This window comes from Haliotis cracherodii, unplaced genomic scaffold, assembly GCF_022045235.1.
Source record: "Haliotis cracherodii isolate W230 unplaced genomic scaffold, xgHalCrac1.p SCAF_12, whole genome shotgun sequence".
NCBI lineage: Eukaryota > Metazoa > Mollusca > Gastropoda > Lepetellida > Haliotidae > Haliotis > Haliotis cracherodii.
In genome coordinates, this window is record NW_027266267.1 from 17,898,386 (window position 1) to 17,913,329 (window position 14,944).

Here is a 14,944-nt window from a genome sequence, read left to right on the forward strand (position 1 = left end):
TTGATATCAGAGAAAATATAAACCATAATTCTGTTATTATTTGCAGATGATTTATTACTGGAAGCAGATTCTACTAAGAAGTTACAAAGACGATTGTATCCCTTGCAAGAATAGTGTAAAAGATGGGGAATGGAAATATACGCACACAAAACTAACATTATTGTATTCAGAAATGGTGGCAGATCATCTAGATACGAAAGATGGACATATGATAATGTACCACTTAAGACTGTTAGCTCCTATAAATAGCTGGGTCTCATGATAACTCTTCAGCTAATTAGGACCGCAGCTTGTAATACCTTTACCGAACAGGCACGTAAAGCACCATATACCATCAAATCATTTGTGCTTAACTACATTATATCTGTTAATAATGCCTTTCAAATATATTACACAAAAATAACACCGATAACATAATGTATTGTAGAGAGCTTAGGGGATACAATAGAAGAGAAAATATATCAAAAATGTACATAGAGAATTTTGTAAATATGTTTTAAATATAAGCTATTCTTTGCCAAACGCTGTTGCATATGGTGAGTGTGGCAGATATCCGCTCTGTACACAATATTATGTCATATGTGTCAATTACTGGTCATGCGTTTTATCTATGCCCACACACAGACATCCGGACTGGTGTTTACGCAAGCTACATGATACCTATGGCAGGAAATACTTTGATTGGGCATCTCATATGAGAAACCCAAGCAGTTGGTGATGAAGAAGCATTTATCTTTGTCCTGAAACAACGTATCCTTGACTGTGCTAAACAAAACTGGCATTCACTTCTCTCAGATAAACGATCACTTATATTTTATTCAAACATAAAATCAGAACTTCAGGATGAATGATACGTCCAAAATATTGTACTGAATGACAGAAAGGCCTGGTTAGAATTAAAAGTGGATATGATTCTTCTGGTGTTCTAAACGTACGTAAAGGTAATGTAGGTGATGAAGACTCTCTCTGCTCGCACTGTAAATGTCTGGAAGATGAACAGCACGTTTGTCTTGTGTGTCCTCTGTACACCGATGCAGGTACTCATTGTAAAGTCTTAACAAACAACCGAGCCCACTGTAGGATGCTATTAATTAATTCTAAAATACTTGAGAATATATTTCTTCTGTCAAAATATATGTATATTGTATTTAAAATTAGAAGGGAAATTTAATGTTATCCAATACCAAGATGTATGTGCAATGTGATATAACTGTATGATATATATGTATGTTATATGGGTCCTATGGCCTTGAAAAACAATAAACTGATTGATTGACTGATACATACACAACAGGAATAAACCCGTCATCAATAACAGACTGGATCCTCATCTGCAGTCACTGTGTCGACAAATGATACTATCACTCAAGCTGCAACGCGATTGTGGCCTCAATGTTTACTCGGGTGTATTTATAAACCAGGACGGAAACTACACATTATGACGTCTGACCTGACAACCCATGTCAACTTATTCGACGAGGGACAGCCCTGACACAAAGCAGCCCTGACACAAAGGTGAGACAATGTATTTGGTCATGCTCCAAACAGACATAATTTCCGATAGTTTAACCAACGTTTAACAAAACCTGGCCTCATTTACTTGTGCACATTTGCATAGCTTCCCATTGGCAACTGCTTACATAGATATTCAACACGCCACACAGCACAGATATGGAGGTACTATAAATAACTAATATTGATCTGTCATTTGAGTCAATTACTCCCTTGGTAGATCAGTAAGGACGATGTAACACAAGACCCAGGTGTAAAGTTTAAGACGACAGCAGTCAATGCTTTTGTTGTAGTTTGAAATATGTCGAAATGGTACAAAGTTATAGTAACCACGTGACAGAAATCACACGGGCCCGAGTGAACAATGCTCTAGGTGCGGAGACCCACTCTGTCCTTACTACAAGTCGAACGGCGATTTGTATTATCGTTGACGTTGTTGGTGGGGATGCAGCGTCCGTTAGCCAACGCCATGACTAGCCGTGTTTGTTTGTGTATTTTACACAAATACGCTGCTTATCAGTAATTCTGCAGGCTGTATACATTGAATGGACAAACGGGGTAGAATGTCGCTGCACTTTGGAAATAAATATTGAAACAATTTTGGTGTATTGGATAAATGCAGTCTTAAAGAAACCTATGGTTTCCACAATGACAAATACATCGAAAGGATTTCCCTCACGTATATACCCGTCTGAGCCAACATGACTTCATGATCAGCTACCCAGACTCTTGATCCAAGGCATGTCAGCTTACACGACTTGACGTGATGTAGATATCAAACAATAACCACTTATATACCACGAGCACAGGCACATGTGTCTGGTTCTGAGAAAACGAAAATCATAAGTAGAATGAATTTTGGATTCGAACCCATCATTAAGGGATGCAGAGCCGCACACTTTACACTTCCACAACATGAGTAAGTGAGTGAGTGAGTGAATATGGTTTAACGCCTCTTTTAGCAATATTCCAGCAATATCACGACGGGGAACACAGGAAATGGGCTTCACACATTGTATGCATGTCGGGAATCGGACCCGGGTAAAACGCGTTAACCACTAGGCTACCCGACCGCCCCTTCACAACATGAAGATATCTGCCACTTATAAGATAACTCATTAATACGCAACATCTCAAGTATTGCAAGGCAGAGGTTAGAACGTATCAGATCATAAGTACATATGTAAGATGGGATGGGAATGTGTATTGTTTTCTCGCAAAAATGTAATTCTCTTTCAGGACACAATGGCGTCCCTTCCAAGAGCAGCAACGATTTTGCTTGCAGTTAGCCTCATGGAAGGTATGTCAGGCTTAGGATTGATAGGCCAGCTGCACAAGTATTAGCAATTATTTTTTTCTGTATATAGTTATTATCTTACATCTGATGTCACGTACACTTTGTATGGTGTAACATACTATTATCGAGGAAAGTTTGCAGCTCTTATGTCCTATTATCACAGAATAAATGCCTATCAAAAAAGTTATATGGAAGTCGTGGAAATGTTTTTCAGCTGTTATAAGGACAAGATTGAAAACTGTAGATAAACTGGATTACCTCTTACTATGATTCTTGATTTGTCAGCACCATACTCGTGCTTGTCAGAGACTTGTCACACATCGATCTCGGAAGCCTTGAAATAACTGAAACACTGCTTAAAGCAACTTGTATTCTATAGAGAGTAACGTCGAGAAAAGTCCTATGTTAGAATGTTCCGTGTTTGCGTGTTTATTTCCAGGTGTTGAAGGGGCAGTGACAGTATCCGGGTCAGGAGGTACCGGGATACCCAACCAGCAGGCTCTGACACTGAGATGCAGCTACACTGTGACATCAGGGGATGTTGTTACTTCATTCGCATGGAGGAGGCTGGAGGGCAACTCTGCAGTGAACATAGTCTCAGGTTCAGTGACTCCCCAGAAAGCAGGATTCCGGGACTCCTGGCAGAACAAGGGCGTGTTTGTTGGTGACTACACCTCCTCCCTGGACATCCAGCTGCCTGCCAGTCACGTGACATCCAGCTATGCCGGGACATACGGGTGTGAAGTGAGTGGACTGTCAGATACTGGACAAGTGAGTGTCACTGCCTCTGTGTTTGGTAAGTATATGATGGACATTATTATGGATAAAAGGATCAAGGGTGACCTCCAACTAAGTCAGGATTAATATTTGTATAGTGCCTGGACTGTGAGATACCCGACACCTGGATGTCACTGCCTTTGTTGTGGTGTATGTATGTATGTTAAAATGCATGTACGTGTGCGTGTATGGGTGCGCGCGTGCATATGTGCGTGCGTGCGTGCGTGCGTGTGTGTGTGTGTGTGTGTGTTTGTGTGTGTTAAACGCCGCATTCAGCAATATTCAAGCTACATGACGGTGATCGAGTCTGGAACGGACAATACAGTGACTGACATCATGAACATCGATCTACGCAGTTGGGATACGATGTCAAGTCTGCGAGCCTGATCACCCGATCCAGTTAGCTGCTTCTTTTCTCTAATGAAATGTCTGAATGAATGGACAAATATTGGCGTCTACTTTTCCAATTAGACAAATTTAAATCTCAACTGTTTCAAAAAGTCCTGCCTTCCGAATGTCAAATGTTCACCATGTTTGTTTTGTAGCTAAAGTGTTTGAATGATGAATACATGAATATTTCCAAGACGTGTAAGTGAATATGGTCTTATGCCGGTTTTAGCAATATTCCAGCAATATCACGGCGGATGTCTTCATAAATGGGCTTTAAACATTGTACCCATGTTGGGAATGGAACCCGGGTCTCCCACGTGACGAGCGAACGCTTTAACCACTAAGCTACCCCACCGCCTCTTTCCAAGACGAAGTATGGCCGCTTCAGTTAGTATAAGTTTTTACCTCATGGAATAAAAGCAATGGATGATTATGAAAACAGTTACACATATCATACCATATTGTGTGACTGTCTCATTGAATCCGAATAGTCATATATTTACCAATATAATACTTGAAAAAAAAACTGCAAACAAATAGGTACTTAAGTTTACTAGTCGTAACTTAGGGTTCAAATATGATTTACTCAAGATAGCGTAACGATACTTTTTTGAAGCTGTACAGTTTAACCCGTAAACAGGTAAATACATGTTTTAATTCCCTAAGTACACTATAAAAAAATAATTAATGCGACCTGCTGCTTTAGGTATCGAATCGGAGGCGGCATTCGATTGTAAGTTTCACTGAGAAAGAAATGAAGTACTGATCAAAATGGCGTATTCCCTCATACAGGAAATATGGTTCACTTATAATGTGTTTTATGTGTACTTCATCTTATGTGTGGTTGTTATTTTGTATGTTCCCAAGTATAATTATGTTCGTGTGCTCCTCTTATTCCTTTGCTTTTCACTATATCAAAACTCTGTATCTCCATCTTTTTTTGCTTTTATTGTTTATTTCTAGTGTAGTTTATCTTACAATTTTCTCTGATATTAAAGTATAATGATAAAATCCGCACTGTGTGGGTCGTGTTTAATGCATCATTCAAAACAATATATTGGGGATGATTTAATACCAAATACACTATGTACATCATAAAAACGAATTCTTCTCGAGTGAGAGAGCTGGGTTCAGCATCATTCCAGTTATAGCATAGCTTGATAGATTATATAACACATATAATACACATGTTGATTCCGTCCAATTACATATATCAGTATGTAAATATCGGTCTAAATAGTTGATATGGTTTTACAAAAACATCATTCTCACATGTAATTTATTGATTCGTTCATTTATTCCAAAATGTATATTGAGAATTTACTTCATATCAAATGTGATCAGCGTCATTGGTAATGTTTCAGAAACATTATTGGGGATATTTCCTGCAGACATTTATCGCAAAACACAAGGTCTTTAAGTATCATGTCAGTTTTTATTGTATAACATTAAGTGCGAGAACTGTTAAATTGTTGTGGGAACTGAACGAGCAGTCCCCATCAATATCTGGCCTGCCGTCCATCTACCGAGTGATCGAGTCATCCCCTCAGGATAGACTGTAGTACCTATCACACCTTCATCGTTTTCAGACCTTCCTTCTATATCTGGACTACCACCAGTTCAGACTGTCACTGAGTTCTCTAATCTCAGGATAGACTGTAGTACCTATTACACCTTCATCGTTTTCAGACCTTCCTTCTATATCTGGACTACCACCAGTTCAGACTGTCGCAGAGTTCACTAACCTCAGGATTGGCTGTAGTACATACACCACACCAGGCAACCCTCCAACAACAAGCTACACCTGGACCTATGATGGTTCTACTGTCAGTGCTGGGGCTGTACTGGATAGAAGCAGCATCAGTAGAAGTCAGGGAGGAAACTACACCTGTACTGCCAGCAACACTCAGGGATCAGACTCAGCCTCAGTCAGTGTGGATGTACAGTGTGAGTAGTTGCATCATCTTCTCCCAAAAGTAAAAATGTGTGTTGTTCTTATTGTATAAATTGTATAAATACCATTATTATTGGTATTATTATATAAATTGTATACAGAACAAATCATGCCATAACAGTTTACATAGCAGAGTGTTAGGAGTCATGCATGTTTTACTGGATAATAACCAGTAAATGTACATGTGTATTGTTTAACAGCAGTCAATTCAATTTCGCTTATGGATTTCTAATTTCCATCTTTCAGATGCTCCTTCTATGTCTGGACTATCAACAGCGCAGAATGTCACAGAGTTCTCTAATCTAAGGATAGACTGTAGTACCTACACCACACCAGGCAACCCTCCAACAACAAGCTACACCTGGACCTATGATGGTTCCACTGTCAGTACTGGGGCTGTACTTGATAGAAGCAGTATCAGCAGGAGTCAGGGAGGAAACTACACCTGCACTGCCAACAACATGCTGACACCAAGTGTGGGATCTCAACAACAGGGATCAGCAGCATTCCAGGTCAATGTGAACGTTCAATGTGAGTCATAGGGTACGAAAGCCTTATTTCCTATTTCGTTTCAATGGATTATGACCCGTGTATGGCCTGGTTTGACAGTGTCTCTGTTTAAATCAGAAGCTGAGGAAACAGTATTTAAGCAGTAGTGTTACAATATGCAAATTACAGTATCTAGGTTATCATGGCTACCAAAAGCATTATCTATCATACCCAGCAGTTTGCCGTGCTAAATTACAAGTGCTGGGTATAGTGTGGGCAACTGGTCTGAGCAGTTCCATAGTTTGCTAGTTGACAGGTAGTATGTATTATACATATATTTAATTCGTATTTACTATGCAGATATATTATATTTACCATGAGGTGGAATCGCTATGGCACTATTAGCTGAATCGGCCTAGAATAACCAGTTGTTTTGGTCTTGCTACCACAAGCACAGCTATTTATTTTTCTTTGACAAAACTCAAATAATACATTAACTGCACTCAACTTCAATGCAATGTCTATGTGAGGTTGAATTGCTTTTAATAATGATTCAGAAATAAAATTTGTCAACGCCAGAGAATGATCATTCTCGATTATCTTCTGAAACAAATTCCACTGGCCGTGAACGAGAAAATAGTGATGTTTTCATATGAATGATATGGTATGATTGTACAGAGAATTATGCTTTTGTCATGAATATGGAAATTGGTTTGTTGCTTTTATATTGATGCATATGCAGGTCAGAAGGTTAAACCTCCAATTTTGGTTTCATTTCAAAAGGCTCCAATATTTTAACCAAGAGTTGATTGATGAAGTTTCAACTGGCAACACACAAGATGTCCATACGTTTTTCACACGATTGTATATTCCATATGATGAAAACACCGACGTACGAAACCGATTTTCCAATAAACTCCTCAGAAACCGAAGAAAATCGCAGTCATGGTTAACTGACACATTTATACAGAAGCCAGGTGTTTTGCATACATCTATTGTTTTGACTGCATATCAGTGACAAAGTATATATTTGCTTGGGCATATCACAGCGAACTATAGATAAGTAAACACATCTCTAACGATTGCAACCTTAGCTAGCGGAAGTTAATGACTTTCTACATTGGTCTTTGAATCTGCCTCCTAGACCTAGTCACTACATGTTTTATGAATACGTTACAACAGCCGAGTAACTGTGTCTGAAATAATTAAAAGCATCACCTTTGGACTGATTCATGTTCAATCAATGTATTATCAAATATTGTAACTGATTTGTGGGGTAGGTCAGACGAAAACAGCATGCTATTCGAAAGATGATATTGTTCGTGGTACTGAAAGCTCAAAACGATGTCACTGGAGAGTACATGATTTTAAACTGTATATCCTACCCAGGATCTGTATAGTTTTCCCCCTGGTACATCGCCAATTCTATCCATATTCATGAGAAATGTCTGCTTAAACAATGCTGACATAAGCATGTGTTTATGAATTATTATCAAATAGAGTTGATAGTTGATGTTCGTGAAATATTGAGCGTACCAAGGCCCATCGGTGGCATCCGTTACAAACACATGCATATGAATTGTTTACCTGGAAAACCACGGGAGGGATATGCTGCTTGTAAAAAATCGGGAATTATATGGGGCATCATTTTTGTCACATTTCATTTGGAAATTGCCTATACATGTCGATCATAAAACAAATTGAATGCTTTACTGAGGCCTTGAATGTCGTAGCCTCGGTCAAACACCTATGGAGCTGGAGTCTTGATAGTTTTTTGGTTTAATCCTCGTGACAGATCATGTTTGAGAGCCCTTAAAAGTTGGGAAATGTAGACATCAAAGGCTTGAGCTAATGAAATTTTGTCATCCCATCTTGTCTTACACTGCTCACCATTCAGGAAGAAAAAACACACTGTAATTATGGGTCTCACAAGAGTGATTTGTTCACATATCATTTCAGGTGTTCACATGCCCACGGTAAAGCTTACAAGAAAGTCAAAATTCAATGACTGAGTGTTTTTAATGCATTAAGTTCTACACAACTTCCTTGTAAACAACTTTTGGCAAGTTACCAGTACAAAACCCTAACATTACACGGTCAAAATTTTCCTGTGTATAATACACGGTAACTATCGCCACTCACACAATTTTCACAACAAAATGTGTTTGTAGCCTGACACCACACAGCAGTTACCCAGGATGTAAACAAATAACAGTCTGTACTATTAATTTATTAACAAGACATAAAACACATGTCACTTATAGTATTAGCGAAACAACCTTTGTGGACTGATCCAATCAACTGACTCTAAAAGTGCATCACTAATCGCAGTTTCAGTACACATCTAAATAGTACACAGGCAACATTAAAGCAAGGATGTCTTTCTCAATTGTAAAGCAGATTAGTAAAATGATGTCTTTGATGAGGCATTGAATGGTAGGCGGTACATATGTGTTGTTCCTGTTCTACCTAGTCCCTATCCAATCTACAGCCAATGTCAAAGTCACACTTGGGCATTTTTTGCAGACCAAGCGAATATAAGGAAGTTTACTGCCAACTCTAACAATGGCTCAGTGACGGTTAACGAATCTGATCCATTGATCTTGAGATGCCAGATTGATAGCAATCCAGGATCAGTCATCGGGTTACTGAATGGAACTGAGGAGTTGACAAGGGCAGATAACTCACTGACATCAGAATATAGACTCGACTCAGCAGACTGTAGACACAGAGGGAACTACTCCTGTACTGCCACTAACAGCATTGGGGCACCTGTCAGCCAGAGGGTGGAGATGCTGGTCAAATGTAATCTTTGTTTGGATGTTCCAAGAGTATCGTTGTTTTATGTTAATTGCAATTTATATTTTATGTTTTAACTTTGTCTACGTTAATAAAGGAAACGCATGTGTTAGCTTGTATATTTGTAATATTTTGTTCCTGTCATTTAGAAGTATCGTAAGCTATCCTGCAAAAGTTCAAAACGAAACTGAAAAACGGAACTTCTGTTGATTAGTCAATACTACTGTAATCGTTTCGTGGTACACAGCTGAAACTGGCACACAATCAATTTAATTAGTCACATTACCAATTGTCAATTTGGTCTCCGTCCTACTCTTCCCAGGTTAGTATTTCCTCCAGATTCATTACGTATGTTGATTCCCACATTAAACCAGGTTCTCCTCGACTGGATGAGTCACAGCAACTGAAGTACGTCTCTAGACTGGGTGGTAATGTGATGGTGATTGTGTCAGTCCTGGCCTACCCCCTTCCTACATTCACCTGGAGTAGAACCACCAACACCTGCCAGGACCTCACTGGTTACTCCAGCCCTGTCTCAGACATCTCAGTCATTGCCAGACTACACCTTACAAACCTCCAATAGCAGGACTTCGGAGACTACAGTCTTACAGTGAACAATGATGAAGGTGGGTCAATGGCTTACACAGTCAGCATAATGTTTACAGGTAAGTCTTCCCATTAATCTGTTGTTAGGACAATTACATATACCAACACAGTTTAGAAATCTGGATAATGCAACAACGTCGTCACAGGTTGTCACAGGAGTTCACAGGTTGAAACACTGCTTGATACATATTCAGCCTACATTCCTTTTGAGGATTCTAACAAATATGTATTTGTTGATACCATGATTGAGAGAGGTATGTATCACTCAAGTAGAGTCACAAATTGTCTAAGATTCAGTTAAATATAATTGAAATCTCATCAGGTTCAGCAACATACGGTTTCTCACATGGGCAGGTTTTTCGCCTTTTACGGTTTGGTTACACATTCAGACCAAAATAATCCTTTTATTTTTGACGCATTGATTTCCAATTTCTACATATTTGGGTTGAAAATGCATTGTAATGTATCTCTAATGTAATGGATCACATGTAGAGAATTATTATTATTTAAAATGGATGTTATCCTGTATAAAGTGTGCAAATATTAGTACACCATCACTTATCACGTGTTAATTATCTCTGTGCAGCATTAATGAATATTGGAATGAATAATTTTCTTTGTGATGGATGCAACCAGTGGGACAGGATAGGCTCACCTTGTCTCGAACAACTGGCGCCATCACCTTTTGATAGTGATCCATAAACACATGGTCATGAAAAAGTCGGGAAATTTAGAAGTAGTTATGTCGCTTTTATTTATATCAAAAAAGGTTTTCAGGGAATCTAGGTTAACATGTGTGGCTGAGTTTGAGTGAATGAATCGGGATACGCAGTGTTTTAATTAATATACGTTTTAACAACGACAGTCTAAGTAAGGATAAGATATACGGATGAACATTTTTTTTTTACAATTACTAAGCGACTTTTCGGTGTTGGTTCTAACGCTGTTATCAAGCAAGTGATCGACAGAGTATGGTTGACAAGTAAAAATACAGATCTATCACCTTTAAACACCGTGAATTGAACTATGCACTTTGTAAGAATAACAAGTCTATCCATCACCAAATATTGTGTTCGAAGGAAGAAAGTGACACGAATATATGTTCTCCTGAACACAATGATTAGTACCCGTATGTTATAATTTTCGGTTTATATTGTAGATCCACCAGGCCAGCAAAACCACGAATGTACCACAGGGGTAATAGCAGGAACAACAGTAGGAGGCATGCTTCTTACTTTGCTCATTGGGGGAATTGTTCTGATGGTACTGTACAGAAAGGGCTACAGGATCAGAAATATTCAAAAAGGTACATATTGAAAAATTAGTGTCTATTGATATAATTTCAAACATTGTGGTCCATGATGTATAGAAATGTGTTTGAAAGAAACATGGTCAGGATTTCTTATGTCTAAAGAAAATAACAATACATATTGACAGAAAAGAATGCAGTTGCACATGTTTTTTTTAAAGTTGAAATTATATATATCTGCAGTCATTTGCAGTTTACTTTTCATTTTGTCAGTGGAATTTCATTTATTATTGTGATGTGTCATGTGTATTATATACTATATGCTGTATGTGTTATTCTTTTTTCCAGGAAATGAATCACGAAAAAGGTACTCAAAAAATCTCCAGTAAACATAACAGTGTAATTCATATGTATGGGATATGATAAAGATAAATATCAGGATGACTCAAAAAACATATTTTACTCAGTTTTATGGTTCCATTCCATTATGGATTTTCAGAAACCGTCCTTGTTAATTTTATAGCACCACGAACCCTGGCACCGTAGAACTGGACAACAGAGGATATTCATCATTAGGTATGTACTGGTAGTTGGGTATAACCCAGTATATTGATCATACACTTATGTCTGCATCTGTTGGACAGTGAAATCCTTACAATGTTTTCACATATATTTGTTTCAGATCTGATCAATATTCCAGTACAGCATTCACATGTGGAGGATGGATCAGAAAAACAACAGTACACACAGTTGAAGATTTACGAGAATACAAAAGGTATATGCAGAATTCCATCTGAATACTGTTTTTTTTTCTAGTATTCAAGTTCAGATAATGTTGCTGGTAAGAAGGGAGTAATGTTCTGGATGGCTGATGAGATATGTAAACAATTATTTTCAGCGGATGCTGCAGCAGATACAAGTACCTATGAAGACATGACAGAGACTCCCCCTGTGACCGATGAGTCCATCAGAGCATCACCATACCAGAATACTGGGGCACATTCTCAAGGTGACAAAAAACATGAAACGCTCTTGCTGATTAAAATAATATGTCATTGCCATGGATCAACCTCGGCTTGTACGATTTAACAACATTAAACAGAAGCACATGCACTCTTTTCTGTTTTAATGTACTACAAGTGTTTCATATATTCGTCTCATAATATTTTGCGTTGTAATGAATCTGTCATGTTCTAGGTTTAATTACCTCTATTTCTGTACTATTAATGTCCTGGCCATGGACATGAGCAAAGAAGTGGGTACATGTATATATCAGGACATCGCTCAGTAACAAGGAACACTTTCAGGGCATCGCATTCATTTGTGGAACAAAATCTCTTTATTACTTACTCAACATATGATACATCATTAAGCATGGTCTTAGCTTTCTGTTCTAAAGTGATACGTATTCATTCCATGCTGTTGTGAGTTGATATAAAATCTGTCATATTCTATGATTAATTACCTCCAGTTCTTTACTTTTCAGGTCCTGGCCATGGAAATTAATAATGAAAACGGTAGACATCATGATATCGATTCCAGTAATAGACCACGGAACATGTGCAGCATATATTATTCATTTCCTTTGAGTCAAACCACCAAGTATGTATTATATTGTTTTATGTTGCTAGATAAGGTGAGTTGATACACGCGTAGTCAGTCACTTACAGAAACCAAACGTTGACCATGGCCAGTAAGTTAGAGGAGCTCAGTCACTTTGGGTTGGTTATGCTTATGTCTAATGATGTATCGCCTTTGTCACTTGATATTTCAAATAACAAATACACATATTTTCACAATATATAAAGAGAACGCTTTGATGATCAAAATAAACATAATGGAGACATTGCGCTTGAAATAGTGTTATCAGTGTCAGATATCATGGACTATTTCCATTATTTGGTGAGAAGCATCATTCGTTGTTGAACCCAAATGACGAAATCTGATCAGTCAGTTTAAAGTAAACAAAGATACATTCGTATAAAGTCAAGTTTTGTCATCACGTAACCAGATGCCAGGACTGCAATATTATAATACATCACCCCACTGAGATACACTACCTCGTTTTAACATGGATTCCCAACTCAGAAACAGAATTCTGACTCTGATTTGACCACTGTTTTCCTTTTTAATGCCGAATGCCAAAACGGTTTACAACAAATACCATCTTTTAACGGTTTGTTTTCGTATGACGCTAGCGGGAATCTAACCACAGACCTCCCAGTTTTTTGGCAGACGCCCTCACTACTAGATCATTGAGGCAGTCGTCTTGACAGAAGAAATCACACGTGCATGTCACCCAACCAACCACAACTCACACTGTGATATTGATATAAAGTCACATTTATATAACGTTAAAATGCCTCTTTACCAGTCAGTATGGTTGCAGTTCACGTTACTGACAATACAGTGTATCGTTGGAAACATTGATTTCTTCTTCAATGTTGGGATGTTATAATCTGTAGGTTGGATATGACATTTGGACAGATTTGTCCCAAGTCAGACGAATGGCACATTCAAACGCAACAGTCACACGCACAATAGGGCCATTCATCGTGTCACATATGTATCACGATATGATAGAAGACTTAGGGTTGATTCATTACCAGATAACAAGGCTACAGTTTTGTGCTTGTGATAGACGTGTTTTCAAATATTGTTGTCTGAAACCTGAAAAAGAATACGTATTTTGCAAATTCATTGTCTTAAGAAATAATAAATTAATTATGATACAACCTTATACTGTCTTCGTGACGTTCCTAGATTATGAATACTGAAAAACTAAATTGAATTAAACTTGCATTTCAACAATATTCCAAAGATAACTTTACAATAATTACCACAAGTTCAGGCGATAATTCTTACGCACACGCTTTACATGTATGCCAGGCTACATAGATAAATCATTCCGATTTGTGACTTATTACAAAATAGGTTACATATATTTCTTCAAAAACTTTAATTGGTAGGCATGGTTAACATGTGTTCAGATTGTGTTGGGTAACTCCATATACTCGCATAATTCCGGTAACCATGAAAAATTGGTGACTTAATTATATTCAGTGTCGTTACAAAACGATGCTGCTGGCTTGACACTGAGACTACATATGTTACTTGTCCAATAACAGAGTAAGAATACAAAGACAGTACTTAGTGTAGAAGGCCTTCAAGTTTTGTATATACCAAGTACAAAATCATGCGTTTATACATACATTTCCATTCTGTGATGAATCGTAATCATAACTCTTTTCATTCTGAACACTTACACGTCTGTATGGAGATTAATAATATTAAACGTCAACGCCATAGCATAACCAGTCTCGATTACTAGTATCTGCAGTAACAGATTCTATTAAGTGTAAAATGCAAAATATCAGAAAATGATATGAATGGATCACTGAAGATCAGTAATAACCAGGGTGCGGATGTATGTCCTGTCCTGAAGTGTTTGTATGTTGCCTGACGCCGCACAGCAATACTCCTGACTTGCGATGGCGACCGGTGAACTAACCAGACAATCAAGTGTCACAAACGTAATATTTAATACCACGCTTGTTGTGTACAAGAGTCGCGCATATCAAATATCAATGTACTCGGCATGAATATAAACCAGGAAGTACTCCAATGAATAAAATCTAAATACTATATATCACCTCTACTTTAGCCGTTTCATGCAAGCCGGAAGTATAAATACACTGTAGTCCACCGGCACACGACCTAGTTTCACACACTGTCGACATGGCCATGCTGTACACACGTGTCGTCTTGACAGTTGTGACTATCTTGGTGGACATATGCCACAATCAAGTGGGTAGGTACACCCATCTGGCTGTTTTCTTTTAGATGTGTTATTTGGTGTTTTATAAGAGTT

The 14,944-nt window shown here is 38.1% G+C and overlaps 1 pseudogene; it reads left to right on the forward strand.

Moving 5' to 3' along the window:
* The first annotated feature begins 2,755 nt into the window (after positions 1-2,755).
* LOC139458215 (hemicentin-1-like) lies at positions 2,756-12,864 on the forward strand (annotated as a pseudogene).
* Positions 12,865-14,944: the final 2,080 nt, after the last annotated feature.